Here is a 14,905-nt window from a genome sequence, read left to right on the forward strand (position 1 = left end):
TCAATGCAACAGGAACTAGTCCTAACAAATGACCAATTGATTTTCACTGAAAGGGACCAAAAGCCTTGTAAATAGGGACATCCTTTTAAAGTCAAAGAGTGCTAAAACAATTGGACATCCATACACACCAAATTAACTGTACTATACACAAAATTTAACTTCAAATGTATCAGACACATAAATATAAGAGCTAAAAACTATAAAATATCTAAAATAAAACAGGACAAAATCTTTGTGGTCTTGAGTCAGGCAAAGATTATGTATATAGGACAAAAAAAAACCATGAACCATATAAGAGAAATATTGGTAACTTGAAATTCATCAAAATTTAAAACTTCTGCTTTTCAAAAAAAAAAAAAAACAACTAAATATTAATGGCTAACATACACCCTGGGAGAAAATATTTGCAAAACTTGCATATGATAAAGAACTTACATTCACAATATATAAAGAAGTCTCAAAATTCAATAATAAGACAATCCATTAATTTTTTTAAGATTTTATTTATTTATTATTAAGAGACAAAAAGAGAGAGAGGCAGAAACGGGCAGAGGGAGAAGCAGGCTTCCTGCAGGGAGCCCAATGTGGGACTCCATCCTGGGACTCTGGGATCACGCCCTGAGCAGAAGGCAGACGCTCAACCACTGAGCCACCCAGGTGCCCCAATCCATGAATTAAAAGGGCAAAATATTTCGTCAAAGAAAATAGATATCAATAAGCACATGGAAAGAGTCTCAATATTTTTAATCACTAGGAAAATGCAAATAAAAGCCACAATAAGATACCACAATACAACAACTAAATGGCTAAAACTTAAAAGATTGGCAATATCAAGTAACGGCAAGGATACAGAACAATTGGAATTCTTATACTTTGCTGATGGGAATGCAAAATGATATGGCCACTTTGGAAAATAGATTGGCAGTTTCTTATAAAACTCAACATATACTTTCCATATGATCCAGCCATCCTGTTGCTGGGTATTTACCCTACAAAATAAAAATATGCATCTATGCAAAGACCTGCATGCAAATATTTACAGCATCAGTTTCTTCATGAACAAAACCTGGAAACAACCCACATGTCCATCAACTAGTGAATTGAAAAATTACAGCAAACCCTTGAACAATGGAAGTTTGAACTTCATGGATCCACTTATACATGGACTTTTTCAATAAATACAGTTAGTAGTAGAAATGTATTTTCTCTTATGATTTCTTAACAATGCTTTTTATCTAGCTTACTTTATTGTAATAATATAGTATATAATATATAGGGCATACAAAATATGTGTAAATTGACTGTGTATGTTATTGGTAAGGCTTCTGGTCAATGGTAGGTTATTAGTAGTTAAGGTTTTGGGGGAGTCAAAGTTATACACAGATTTTTGCAGGGAGCTGGCACCCCTTAGTCCCCAGATTGTTCAAGGGTCAACTGTATTGCACTTCCATACGATGGAATACTGCTCAGCAATTAAAAAAAAAGAGCAAATTACCCATATATGAAACAATATGGATAAATCTCAAAAGCACAGATTCAGTGAAAGAAGCCAGATATTATTTATATAACATTCTGGAAAAGAGAAAACTAAAATGATAGAAATGAGGTCACTGACTGGGGACTTGAAAGCAGAAGATTTACTGCAAAGGAGAATAAGGGAGCTTTGGATTGGGAATTTGGAAATGTTCTATATCTTGACTGTGATGATGGTTACATGACTGTAAACATGTGTCAAAACTCATTTAGCTGTATACTTAAAAAGAATGAATTTTATTTTATGTAAATTACACTTCAATGAAATTGACAAATACACTGAAAATATATTTGAGCCAAATGCAAACTTACATACTGTTAAAGCCCTATTTCTTTTTAGTCTGTGATCACAAAATAAGAGCAAGTACAAGATCAATCTCACACATTTTTCATAAATTAATTTGTTGTAAAATTTTCCACTTTCCATAGACCTGCATGCTGGGCATATCTGTGCATTAATTAAAATCCTTCCATTCCCTTTTACAGGCATGCTGACCTCCTTCCGCTCCCTAGGCTAAGAGATCCAAGAACACAGATGCTTACTCACAGCTAACCCATTCAGAGCTATATTCATTCTCCTCTTCCCAGACTTGGGCACCATCCCAGGAAAAGTACACAAAGTGGAAAATATAATGAAGAGTTTGCTTCATTTCCAACAGATCCACTATCTGATGGCTTGCACCGAGTGGCTGACTGACTCCTACTGGTACAGTTTCTCAACACTGTCTACTAAACTTTGGCATATCTGTCAGCAGTTGGTCCTAGAGTTCAGAATAGGGAACCATTTTTCTTTAATGGATCATTGACCCAAATTAAAAATCAGTTATAGACCAGACACCAAATAGGTCTCTTGGCAGAGATGAACCTTGAGCCAAATTCTGAAGGAAGACTGGAACATGAGTTGGCAGAGAGTAAAGGGAAAGAAATCATCTGAAGCAAGGGACCAAGAAGAGAACAGTGAACAGGTCTGCCTGACTGGTTCAACAATCTTCTCTTGGAAAATGTAGCAGTGTCCCACAGAGTCCATTCATCCATGAAAAGCACAGATTTTCTATGCCTCCTACCTCCTCTCTTTTCAAACTTCTCAATATGGCCACGATACTTCCCCTCGCCCCCCCCCACACACACACACACCCCAAACACATGGGCATTTTCCTTCCCTACAAACTAAACCAAAACAAAACAAAACAAAACAAAACAAAACAAAAAAACTTCCCTGCAGGGTAAAGTTGAACCATTCATCCCGACATGTAGAAACATTTAAATCTGCTCTTAACCTGCCTCTCCACCCAAATCTTTCGATAACTACTGCTTCTCATAAACATACCACCCTAGCCAAACTTTGCAATTCACCATTTAGGAAGGTGTCAAATAAATTGCCATTTCCATGCTTTTGCTTATACACACTCCTCAGGAAGAATGCTTCCTTTCTCCTCTATCGTCTTTGTGTGCTGACCTTCCTTATAGAACTTAGCAAGTCCCCCAAGAAAAGTCACTGTTCTGGGTACTTGACATCCACTATCTCATCCAATCTTCACACCTATAAATGTGTAAGAACCTCACTATTCTCTACTTAAGAAAACTAAAGCAAGTAGTTGAGTCTTCTGTTTAAGGACAAATACCTAGAAAGATCCAGAATAAGGATTCAATAGCAAATCTTAATCATATCAAAGTTATGCTATTATATATAGCATTCTGTGTCTCTGCATGGATCCTGAGAATGTGTGCTTTACTTTGGGATGATATGTGTGTGTTTGTGTAATTTTCATAATAAGGTGGGTAAAGACCTTATCTTTAATTGTATACCTTTAAGCTTTAAGGATGGTATTATACAAATACACAGTCATTCTGGTACATCATACATGAAAATATTTGATGAACACTGTTCAGTGGGAAATGTGCTTGAAGTTCTTTCCCTCTGCTCCTCCCTCCACCCTCTCTTTCTCAAATAAACAAATCTTTTTTTTTTTTTTAAAGAATGCTTACAACAGATTTGTCTGTAATAGTTGAGACCTGGAAACAACACAAATATCCATCAACAATGGAGGGAAAAAAGAAAATTAAAAGTGTGGGTTATTTGTACAATGAAATACCACATAGTATTTAAAAACCTACTGATAAATCCAATAATAAAAATGAATCTCACAGCCAACAAACACATAAAGAGATGCTCATCATCATTAATCATCAGGGAAATGCAAATCAAAACCACAATGAGATATCATCTTATACCCATTAGAATGGCTAAAATCAAAGTGACATGAAATAACAAGTGTTGGTGAGGATGTGAAGAAAAAGGGACCCTTCTTCACCATTGGTGAGAATGTAAATTGGTACCACCACTGTGGGAAAACAAAATGGAGCTACCTCAAAAAGCTAAAAATATAAATACCATATGATCTAATAATTCCACTATTGGGTATTTACCCAAAGAAAACAAAAACAGTAATTCAAAAAGATATATGCACCCCAATGTTTATTGCAGCTTTATTTACAATAGCCAAGACATAGAAGCAACCCTGGAGTCTGTCAATAGACAAATGGATAAAGAAGATGTGGTATACACATAAAATAGAATATTACCATTGCAGCCATTAAAAAGGATGGGATCATGCCATTTGTGATAATATGAATGGACCTAGAAGGTATTATGCTAAGTGAAATAAGTCAGGCAAAAAAAAAAAAGAAAAGAAAAGAAATAAGTCAGGCAAAGACAAATGCCATATGATTCCACTCATAATTATACTCTAAAACAAATAAACAAAAAAAAAAAGCAGAATCAGAACTATAAATAGAGAGGACAAACTAGTGGTTACCAAGAGAATGGGTGGGTGGGGTGAAAGGTTGAGCAAAATAGGTAAAGGAAAGAGGGAGATATAGGCTTCCAGATATGGAATGAGAAAGTCATGGGAATAAAAGTCACAGCATAAGGAATACAGTCAATGGTATTATAATAGCAACATAACAGGACAGATGGTAGCTATACTTGTGAACACAGCATAATGCATAAACTTGTCAAACCACCAAGTTGTACACCTGAAACTAATGTAATATTGACCAAGTTGTACACCTGAAACTAATGTAATACCATGTGTCGACTATAGTCAAAAAATAAAAATAATAAAGATAAAACATAAAAGTTCTTTAGAATTTAAAAAAATAAGAAGAAAAGAATCTCACAGACATGATATTAAGTGAAAACAATGAGACCTAAAGAGGATATACTACAGGTAAAGGCTGTGACGGAATGATAGAGACTACATTTACCCTCCCACCTTAAACAATTAGAGAAATGACTGGTGATCACTGAAAGAAGAGAAACAAAGTGAGCCCTATAATTGCCCCTGCTAACTACCTGGAGAGACATTTTCCAAACTGCAACTCACTGAACTGAGGAGAGAGATAGAATTCAGAATTGAGGGACAGCAAGGAAGCTAGAATGTGTGAGACAAAATAGTAGAGAGGAGGATACATCATAGAGAGAAATTGTCAAAGACCTGCAGAGGAGTACCCTCAAGTCTTTGAGCACTGATCTGTAAATGTGAGGGAGGAGGCTGCCTGAGGCCAAGTGAAGAACCAGAAATCAGTAGGCAGAACAATTCTTAAAGCTCACATGAGACTGGGAATAGTTAACTTCCAACTAGTACAAGTGAAAAGACCTCCTAAAAGCAACAAGTAAAATCCTCAAAAGTGTGTTGCCTCAGTAGTGGAGTCAAATTAGCCTGAAACATAAGACGACCTAGAACTTGCCCTAACAACAGTTAAAATCCATCCTACTTGATTCCAAGTAACTTGTATACATCTTAGAACAAAGCTTTGATCTTTAAAGGAATATAACAAAATCCAGCAGGTGGCAAGGTAAAATCTTCAATGAGTAGTGGCATTCAATCAAAATGACCAAGCATGCAGCGTTCACTCACATTTGCAGCAGCATTAACAATAGCTTAAAGGTGGAAGTAACACAATTGTCCATCAATGGGTGAATGAAAAAATAAAATTTAGTATATATACATACAATGGAATATTATTCAGCCTTAAAATGAAAAAAAAATTATACACCACAAATGAACTTTGAGGACGTTAAGTAAGATAAGCCAGTCACAAAAAATCAAACTCCACTTATATGAGATACTCAGAGTAGTCAAATTTATAAAAATAGAAAGTAGAAGGGTGATTGTCAGGGACTGGGATGAGGGCAGGCAAATGGGAGTCAAGTCTGCTTACGATTCTCTCTCACCCTCTCCCTCTGCCCTCCCCCTCTACTTGCACATGCATGCACATGCTTTGCTCTAAGAGAAAAAGAGAAAAAATAGAACACATTTTTAAAATTGTTTTCTAAATATCTATAAAGATAACTGACTCTAAGTAAAAATAATAACTATATTATGGGGTTTATAATATTTTCAGAAGTAAAAAAAATATTTTCAGAAGTAAAATAGCACAAAGAACAGGAGAAGTTGAAGTATGCTGTACTAAGGGTTTTATAGTATACATGAAGTAGTTTAATGTTATTTAGAAGTAGACTTGGTAAATTAAATATTAAAATACACTGTAGAAAAACTACGAGAATAGGAAGCATAGATGCTAAGTCAATAATAGAAATAAAATGTAAAATAAAATCATAAAAAGTAATCAAAAGGAAGACCAAATAAAAGGGGGAAAGTATGGAAGAAGAATGGCATGAATAGAGAATAAAAAGCAAGATGATGTGTTTAAACCTCAAAGAGTATACACTATGATAAAATGTTAATGGTAGAATCTGGGTGTGAATATTGGGTGTACATTGAAAAACTATTTCCACCTTGGCACATGTTTAAAATTTTCCATTAATAAAATGTTGGAAAAAATACATTTCAACCAAAAGAAAAATATGTATATAGTAAATATAAAATATGTATAAACAAAAATGTGTAAATATACATTTATATTTATATATAAATAGATGTGTGTATATATATATATATATACAGATATGTGTGTGTGTGTGTATATATATATATATATATATATATATATATCTGTATATATATATATAGTGCCTGGCTGGCTCAGTTAGTGGAGCATGTGGCTCTTGATTTCAGGGTTATGAGTTCAAGCCACTCCTTGGATGTAGAGATTGGTTAAAAATAGGATCTTTAGATAGAATATGATCCAATTAATATGAAGTTCAAAACCGGTAAAAATAATCTATGTAAATATTGGTGAAGACAGTGGTCATCCTTGGATGTGGTCTGGAAGAAAGCTTTCTTGAGTGTTTTTTGTGATGCTGGAAATGTTCTATTTTGATCTTGGTGGTGATGGTGGTGGTGGTGTGTGCGTGTGCAAAAATTCATCATTAGATTTTTACAGTATGTGACTTATTCTTCAGTCTTAAAAAAAATCCTACCAGGTAAGTTCAGAGGTCATCAGTGATTTTTAAAAACAATTATTCTTCCTTACTTGTCAAAATACATGGGACAGTAAATTCTTTCCAGGTCATTAAGAGAATAAAATCAAATCTGAATAATTTAGTGACAGGCTAGATTTTATATTTTAGAGTGTTTGGGGTCTAAATTATTCAAGATCTCTTAGCTACACAGTTTCAAGCTGGCACGCAAGGATTTCAGCACCATGATAATTCAAATTTCTGTTTTTACCACCCTTATACGTATTTCACTCCTGGATATCTCTACCTGTATACTTCACCATTACATCAAAAATCTTAAGTCCAGAAGCAAGTTTACTATCTCAAGTACCCTTCTACTTCACTCCCCAAATTCCACCTCATTATTATTCCCTTCTTGTCATATTATCACTAATCTGTTACCTACTTGAAAAATCATCTTTGAGTTTTCCCTGTCTCTAACTCACCAAGACTCTCTATTTTCTCTCTTTAATATCTCTGATGTGTGTCCTTTTGGCCATCATCCTATCAGCTTGTTGAAATAAACTTCTAGCCAGTGTTCTGGCTCCAGCCTTTCTCCTAGCTATCACCATACCACCAGATAAATCTTCCCTCTATATTCATGGCCCTCCCCCGCTGCCAGTGTTTCAGCTGGTCACAATCCTCTGCAGGATAAAATGCAAACTCTTTAATATAACACTCAAGACCTTCTACGCTGTCCCAATCTATCTTCCCAGTGGTCCCCAACATGTCCCCAGCACTCCACTAGACTAATTACTAATTAAATGCACTGTGCAGATTCTTCCACCAAGACCTTTGCTCACGTTTTGATCTCTGCCTAGAATATCCTTCCTTTTCATTATATTCTATTATCACAAATCCCAAAAGACTAAGATGGACATTTACAACCTCCCTAAGATACTTCTGACAAAAAACAGCTTTTCCTTTGAAATTCTTTTATCAATTCTCTATATCATTCACCGGGCAGTAATTCTAGGTTATGTTTCTGTCTTCCTCAACTTTTTTATATGTCTACATCTTATGTCCACAAGTCTGGAGGAAGCTCTTTGAGGACAAAAAGCCATGTTGAGATTTTGAGTGCTGATACTATAAATAGGAGGATATTTTGCAAGGGGAATGGTTCATGTGGGACATGTGAACTATAAAATGGAAGAATCATTGTGAAGTCCTCTGTGCAGACTCAGGAAAGCTTGGTTCACAACTGCATCTCCAAACTACATTTCTAAAACTGCTAGGTGTCTGTTCCTCTAACACTCGGACGTGAAGATGGCATATGGTCATTATTTACAGACACTCAGGAGCCAGCCAGTGTATTTTTACTCAACTAAAAGGAGTTTGAAGGCATGGGTTCCAATTCTATTTCTGTTGCTGACTGGCTGTGTAATCTTGAATCAAACTCTTGACCTCATCTTCTGCATTGGCAAAAAGAGAACTCTGGACTAGATGAGCTCTAATGCTCCTCTAGTTCTAAAATTATATTGGTATTTGTCTTTTATTTATCTTGTACACTTATTACCCTCACCTAGCAAGAGTTAGGGCTGGCAAAGAAGCTTACATTTATGGGACACCTAGATCATCTTGGTTAATTCTGGCCACAGCCCTCTGAAGTAGCTGCTGTCATAAAGGCTCTGAAGGGTTGAGTAATTTGTCTGACAAGTTCTGACAGCAACCAAGAGACAATTAAGAGTTGATCCCCAGAATTTCCAAATTGATCTACCCCAAAGCCAAGTCTTCTTTCTACTAGTTAGTGGCTCAATTAACATCTGTTCTAAAAAATGAATAATTGGATAAATCAGAAACATTGGCCAAGGATAAATGTTGACAAATACTTACATTGCATTTAAATATTAGTCTTGCTACATAATGTGTTTTTAAGGATTCATGCCAACGTCAGAATTATAATACTTTATATTTGTACAAGCTTTCACAAGGCACCTACATTATCTCATGATCCCAGCACCCTTTCAGTGGGAACAACAGACATCTGTTATCACCTTCATAAAAGAAAGAAAACCAAGACCTGGAGACGTTAATCAACTCTCCCTTAAACACAAGGTAGCTGGTGTGGAAATAGCATCGCAGAGTAGTTAAACCTCTGGGTTTTGAAGCTGTACAGACTTGAGTTCAAATGCCAGCCCACTCGCTCACCTGTGTGATATCAGGTGAGTTACTTAACTTCTTATCTAGGAAGTTGAGTTGCAGAAGCACTTGCCTCACAGGATTTTTAAGAGCATTAAATGAGAAAATGTAAGTAGCTTAGTATTATGTCTAGCATACAGTAACAAATACTAATTCTTATCACTGGCAGAAGCCCCACATCTAAATCAAAGTAGTACGTTCTTTCTACTACACCTCATGAACTTTTGATACTTCCAACAATCTCCTTTGGATAAGATTTAAGACTTAGCTTTTTGCTCAATTTAGTGCTATCATCGGGTGTATTATAGCAAACTGGAGGAGGTGTTTAATAACCTATTTTCAGGAAAAGGTGAACTTCTAAATTATTTTCTAGGAGTGGTAGTGGTTGATTTGCCTTGAACCATTCATAAACTCTTGCCCAGTCCCCAAATGACCAATTATTGCACCTGCAAGATCACTCTGCCAGTTGGATTGCCTTCCTAATTGTGGATCAGAGTTTTCCTCCAGGTAAAGATAACCAGCCTATAGGGGGACAGAACCCAGGAGTCTAGCCTTATTAGCATCAAATGCTAAACAATTGTTTTAACCGTATCAGTGTTTATTCACATATACCAGGTTAATTTTTTAATTGTTAATGGAAGATCCTCACTCTCAATAAAGAATGAGCTCCTGTTTTGTTATGTTTTATAATAGAAGCTGGAAAGAAATTTTAGAATGAGCGTACCATTTTTTTCTTTTTTTCACAGTCATTCACTATGAAAATACCTGGTGTTTCAAAATGAGAGTGTTTATGTAGTAAGTCTCATTGGTTGTGGGCATGCTGGCAGTGAATCAAAACCCCAGCCAAGTTTTGCAGTTGTAATTTTATTTTGATTTTAATTAGTATCAATTAGGACCAAAAAATAGACAGCCTGGATAAACAATGTGAAGTTGGCTTTAACAAGTAAATTAGATATTTTGCAGGAAAGGAAAGGGGGGAAAAATTAAGAGAGACTCCACTTTCTTTCTTCCAGCCCCCTGCTTCTCCCTGTGGCTGCTACTGAAGGCAACTCAGGCCTTCAGAGTGGTATCTATGTTAATGTCTCCAACAGACTCCCATCTGTTTTGGAATATCAAAGATGGGAAATTTACACATCTCAGAATGCCTCCCTATATAATAATAGGGTCTTATGTTGTCTATAAGTATTGGGCTCCTGCCTCACATATGGAGACCTTTTTCTTCTTAGTTCATCAAGGTTTATAATCCAGAAAGCACTGAGAAATTCCCTCTTCCCCTTTTGTTCCTGCACCCTTACCTCTAAACCCAGGTTATGTTGTTAACAAGAAACTCTATCATGGAAGGCATCTAGTAGTATGCTAGTAACTCTTAACAGCTCTCTAAAAAAAATAAATGGGTATATGTGTATGTTGCGTGATGGTTATTAAAATTTAATAGATACAAAGGATTGTAGCATACAATTTACAAATAATGATAAAATACCTAATACTCTATCATAAATCCCATGTGATTAATTGCTTCTCAGTATGCTTTCATTGACATTTACTAAACTCTTGTATCCATAGCTGTTAGGAGAGGTCCATTCTGGGCTCCAGCATTCCTGAATGTCCTTGTTGTGTATGCCAAATTGTATGACCTAGCCATCTCCTGATGCTGAGCCATTCTTCCAGCTAGGCACATAGGCAATTAAGTGGGTGAAGATGACCATAGTATGACTATGGGGGGACTGGCTTGCATAGACTGCAGGTGGGCCTTCCTGTCGTCTTGTGGCCCAGAGTGGCCAGTTTCAAGCTACCAGTGTGATGTCACTGAATGCATTTAGGAAGGGATGAGCATCATGTCATTATGTAGTATTTGTATAGTGCAAACACAATACATCTGGAATGATCTCACAAGCATAGATAATAGCCAAATGTAGTAAAAATAATTAGGAACTGATAAGTGATAGTATTTATTTTTGTTTTTAATATGATTCAATGTAATTAATTGCAAGTTTACATAATTTTTAAGAATGCCCACATTTGAGGTGCCTCGGTGATTCAGTTGGTTAAGCGTCAGGACTCTTGAATTTGGCTCATGTCATGATCTTGGGGCTATGGGATCGAGCCCCACAGTAGGCTCTGCACTAAGCCTCAAGCCTACTGAAGATTCTCTCTCTCTCTCCTTCTACCCCCTAAAAATAAAAATTAAAAAAATTAAAAATTAAAAAAGAATGTCCATATTTGACAATCAACAAGTGAAATACTTGAAAATGTAACAATCATCTCTTGGGAGCTGCCCAAGCACATCACTGAATACATCTCAGCTTGGTGGCCAATTGCTCATCCACTTATTCATGACACTGCAGACCTTTAAGGGCTCTGAAAATTTGACAGTTGAAGGGGCATCCCAAAAACTGAAGGGACCAGTTCCCCCCCTTCATACAGAACATCTGCCCTCTCCAAATACTTCCTATCACTCAAATTTTTGTGTAGATCTTGTGTAGATATGAGCTTCCAGTCTCAGTGTTTCATACACTCTTGAGGTCACCAAATCAGAAACTAACTAAACAGAATCCAGATCCAAGCAGACAAGTAATAATAAGAAAAGTTGCCAAACTTAGAATGGGGGAAGGAATAAGCCATTGGTTCCCTGGCCTAAACTGTTCTTGAGACTGAAGCAAACTTAGGTCCTAACCCATGGTTTCCAAGGTTTCTAGGGCAAGACCAAGGACTTCTTGGTTTGTTAGTAAGTTCATCTGTTTACCTGCCCCTTTTGAAACTTGATTTATTTTTGTCTATTTAGAGTCCTGTGTCTATTTTAGGATGTTTGGCTTTGAGAAAAGGAAATCACAGGGAACCTGGAATCCTAATTAGTGATGATCAGATAACATTCACCCACATCCTCCTCATCAAAGCTCCATAAATACTGTCTTTTTATCAGATCCCTCTGGTGTCAAATACCAAGACTGCACCAGGAAGCTGCCTCCTGCTGTTGATGTCTTATTGAAAAAGGCAAAGAAACAAAATACAAACAAAAACACTTGTAATTTAAACATACTGGTTTCCAAAATAATAATGTAGTCTCTTCATAGGAATCCATAATCAAATGTCAAATATACACACACACACACACACACACACACAAGTGTGTGTGTAGCTATGTAAGACAGATAGGTAGAATGTACATGTAATTTTTATTCATTCAATTTTATAGATATCTATAGTATATGTTTAAGCCAACCTGCCTTTTCTCTTATGCGACTAAGCAAGGTTGGAGTGCATTTTTGTCTATAGAAGTCTTGACTGAGTTGTAAGTATATGTATTTGCATGTGCAGAAAAATATTTTGATTCACTTTAGCCAGGTTGATCCTCTACATCAATGGTTCTCAACGTACTAAACTCACCTGAAGAAACTTTAAAAGTTCTCATGCCCACTTGAAACTAATATAACACTGTGTGTTCATTATACTTGAATTCTAAAAAAAATTAAAAATAGTAAATTAAAAAGAAATTCTGATGCCCACATCATACCCCAGCCTAATTAAATCTTGGTATTTTTTGAAGTTCCCCAGATGATTTTACTGTGAGGTCATGATTAAGAATGACTGCTCTAGATAATCAATGAATTTGTGTTAACAGTTCCCCCACTCTTTTTTCTACACTCATACAATCACACACAAATATATTCTAATATATAGTTTTGATTAATCAACAAATAGTATATTACTGTGCACAGCATTCTGCAACTTGCCATTTTAACCTAACAGTTTAGCATGGATATCCCTCTAGTGTGTCTGGTTCTAGTTGTGTCTAGTTCTAACTCAAAGAAAAATTTTATTAGAGGAATGGCATACTAAAAATATATTTTGAGACTAATAATATGGTGGTGTTATATGGGAAGAATTGAAGAACAAGAAGGTCAGAGATCTTTTAATAGAAGTCTAACAAAATAGTGCAGGAATGAGAACCAAGGCCTCCCAATTAGACAGGTGGCAGTAGGAATGGAAAGGGATGGATGATTGTAAGAATTATCAGGAAGAAAGAAACACTGACCTCAACAACTGACTGGTGGTATAGGATACCAGGAAGTGGAAAAGATCAAGAGCAGTTCCAGGCCTTAAACTTGGAAGACTAAAAGAATAATTAAGAGGGGAAATGATTAGGAGGGCAAATTAAATGAGGAAAAAATGATTAATTCAATTTTATACAACCCTCACAGCCTGCCCTATGGACTTCAGATTTGTCTGGCAAGCCCCCCCCCACCCCCCCCACCCCCCCCGCCAATCACGCACGCCAATTCCTTGCAATAAATTTCTTAATATATACTTCCTGGTCTGTTTCTCTGGTCAACCCTGACTAATACAGTAGCCTCCATTTATGCAGTGAAATAGGAGGCAGGAAAGGAAAGGGAAAAAGGAGAGATAGAAGAATGAATGAGAAGTAGGGACTGAGAAGCTCAGAGAGATGGGATAATTTGAGACAGCCACCAGGAGAGTCCCCAATAAATAAAACATACACTGTATTTAATCCTGTCTCCCTGTTTATACAGTCACATCACTAGGGGTTAATCCTGAATGTTCCATATTTCTTTTGAAATCTTCCATTATACCTAGCACATTATCCCTGAATTGGAATATATATTTGTCACCTCACTGATTCTTTCCTTGCAAATGTATCAACATATTTCCTTACTTCCAGTGTTTTGACCCATCTTTTAAGGAAGTTAATAAATGAAAGACTTAATGAGACCAATTACATGTCTTTATTGTCACATCAAGGGGATCCAATGGTCTGACCCAATTGTTTCAGAACTCTGGCTTTAAAAAAATTAGAGGGGGCTGTTATTTATTGAGTGTCTCAATTATCCAACAATATTATTCATAGAAACCCTACAAAAGTGCCATCTAGCCTCTTGACTACCTGATGCCTGTAGATAAGACTATATAATCAAGGTACTGCCCAGAACAGATCTACCAGTGCACAACCTCCATCTGTCATTGTTTTACATGGATGATGAAAGAATTCTTGTCAATAATTAAATAGAAATTATTGTGGACAACTGCTAATCCTGCTTTCCCAATACCCTCATTCATTTTTTTCTAGTCACACTAATTCACAGGGGTGGACACAAGACTTTAGCTAAGCTACAAACCTAATATCCTCTCCCCTGGTCCAAGGAGAGGGCCTAAGACCAAAGCCAGACAATCAGAATTCCTAGAATTGTTCACTCTGGAGCCAAGAGAGTGAAAACTCTTTCTTTTCATTCTATACAGTAGAGAGTCTTGAGCCCAGAGCTACAGGCTGCTATATAGCGTCCATAGAGGAAATCTGTCTACAAGGAGAGAGAATTAGCCAACATGTGGAAAAAATCAGATCAGGGATGGCAGGGGAATACCAGCAGTGCTGTGTCTTTATTTGAATTGCCCCTAGCTGCACCTTGTTCTTCCTGGTTATGTCATCCAATATGGCCCCAAACTAAAGTGCTTAAGCTAGGTCAAGTTAGCCTTCTGTGTCTTGTACCCAAAAGAATCTTAACTAAAGCAAATTCTAATTAAAGAGAGAATCCCAAAGATTAGAGCTGCATAAGTGGAATGAAATATCAAGTTCTAGCATAGAGGCAAGCTTGTAAACAGGAAGCGAATCTGGGAGCCAGGAGCCAAGGAAATCAGGAAAAGGTCAGGGATCAGTGTACAAAGCAAGTTGTGCTGGTTTTTTAGCTATTGTTTCTTAGCTCCAAACCTACTACTCTGGACTCTGTTTCTTGACACTGGGCAGAGACTCAGAAACCCTTGCTCCTCCTTTGCCAGCCAGATCCCTGTTGGGCTCTGTCAATGGACTGTAAGACCAGA

Source organism: Canis aureus, chromosome 3, assembly GCF_053574225.1.
Source record: "Canis aureus isolate CA01 chromosome 3, VMU_Caureus_v.1.0, whole genome shotgun sequence".
NCBI lineage: Eukaryota > Metazoa > Chordata > Mammalia > Carnivora > Canidae > Canis > Canis aureus.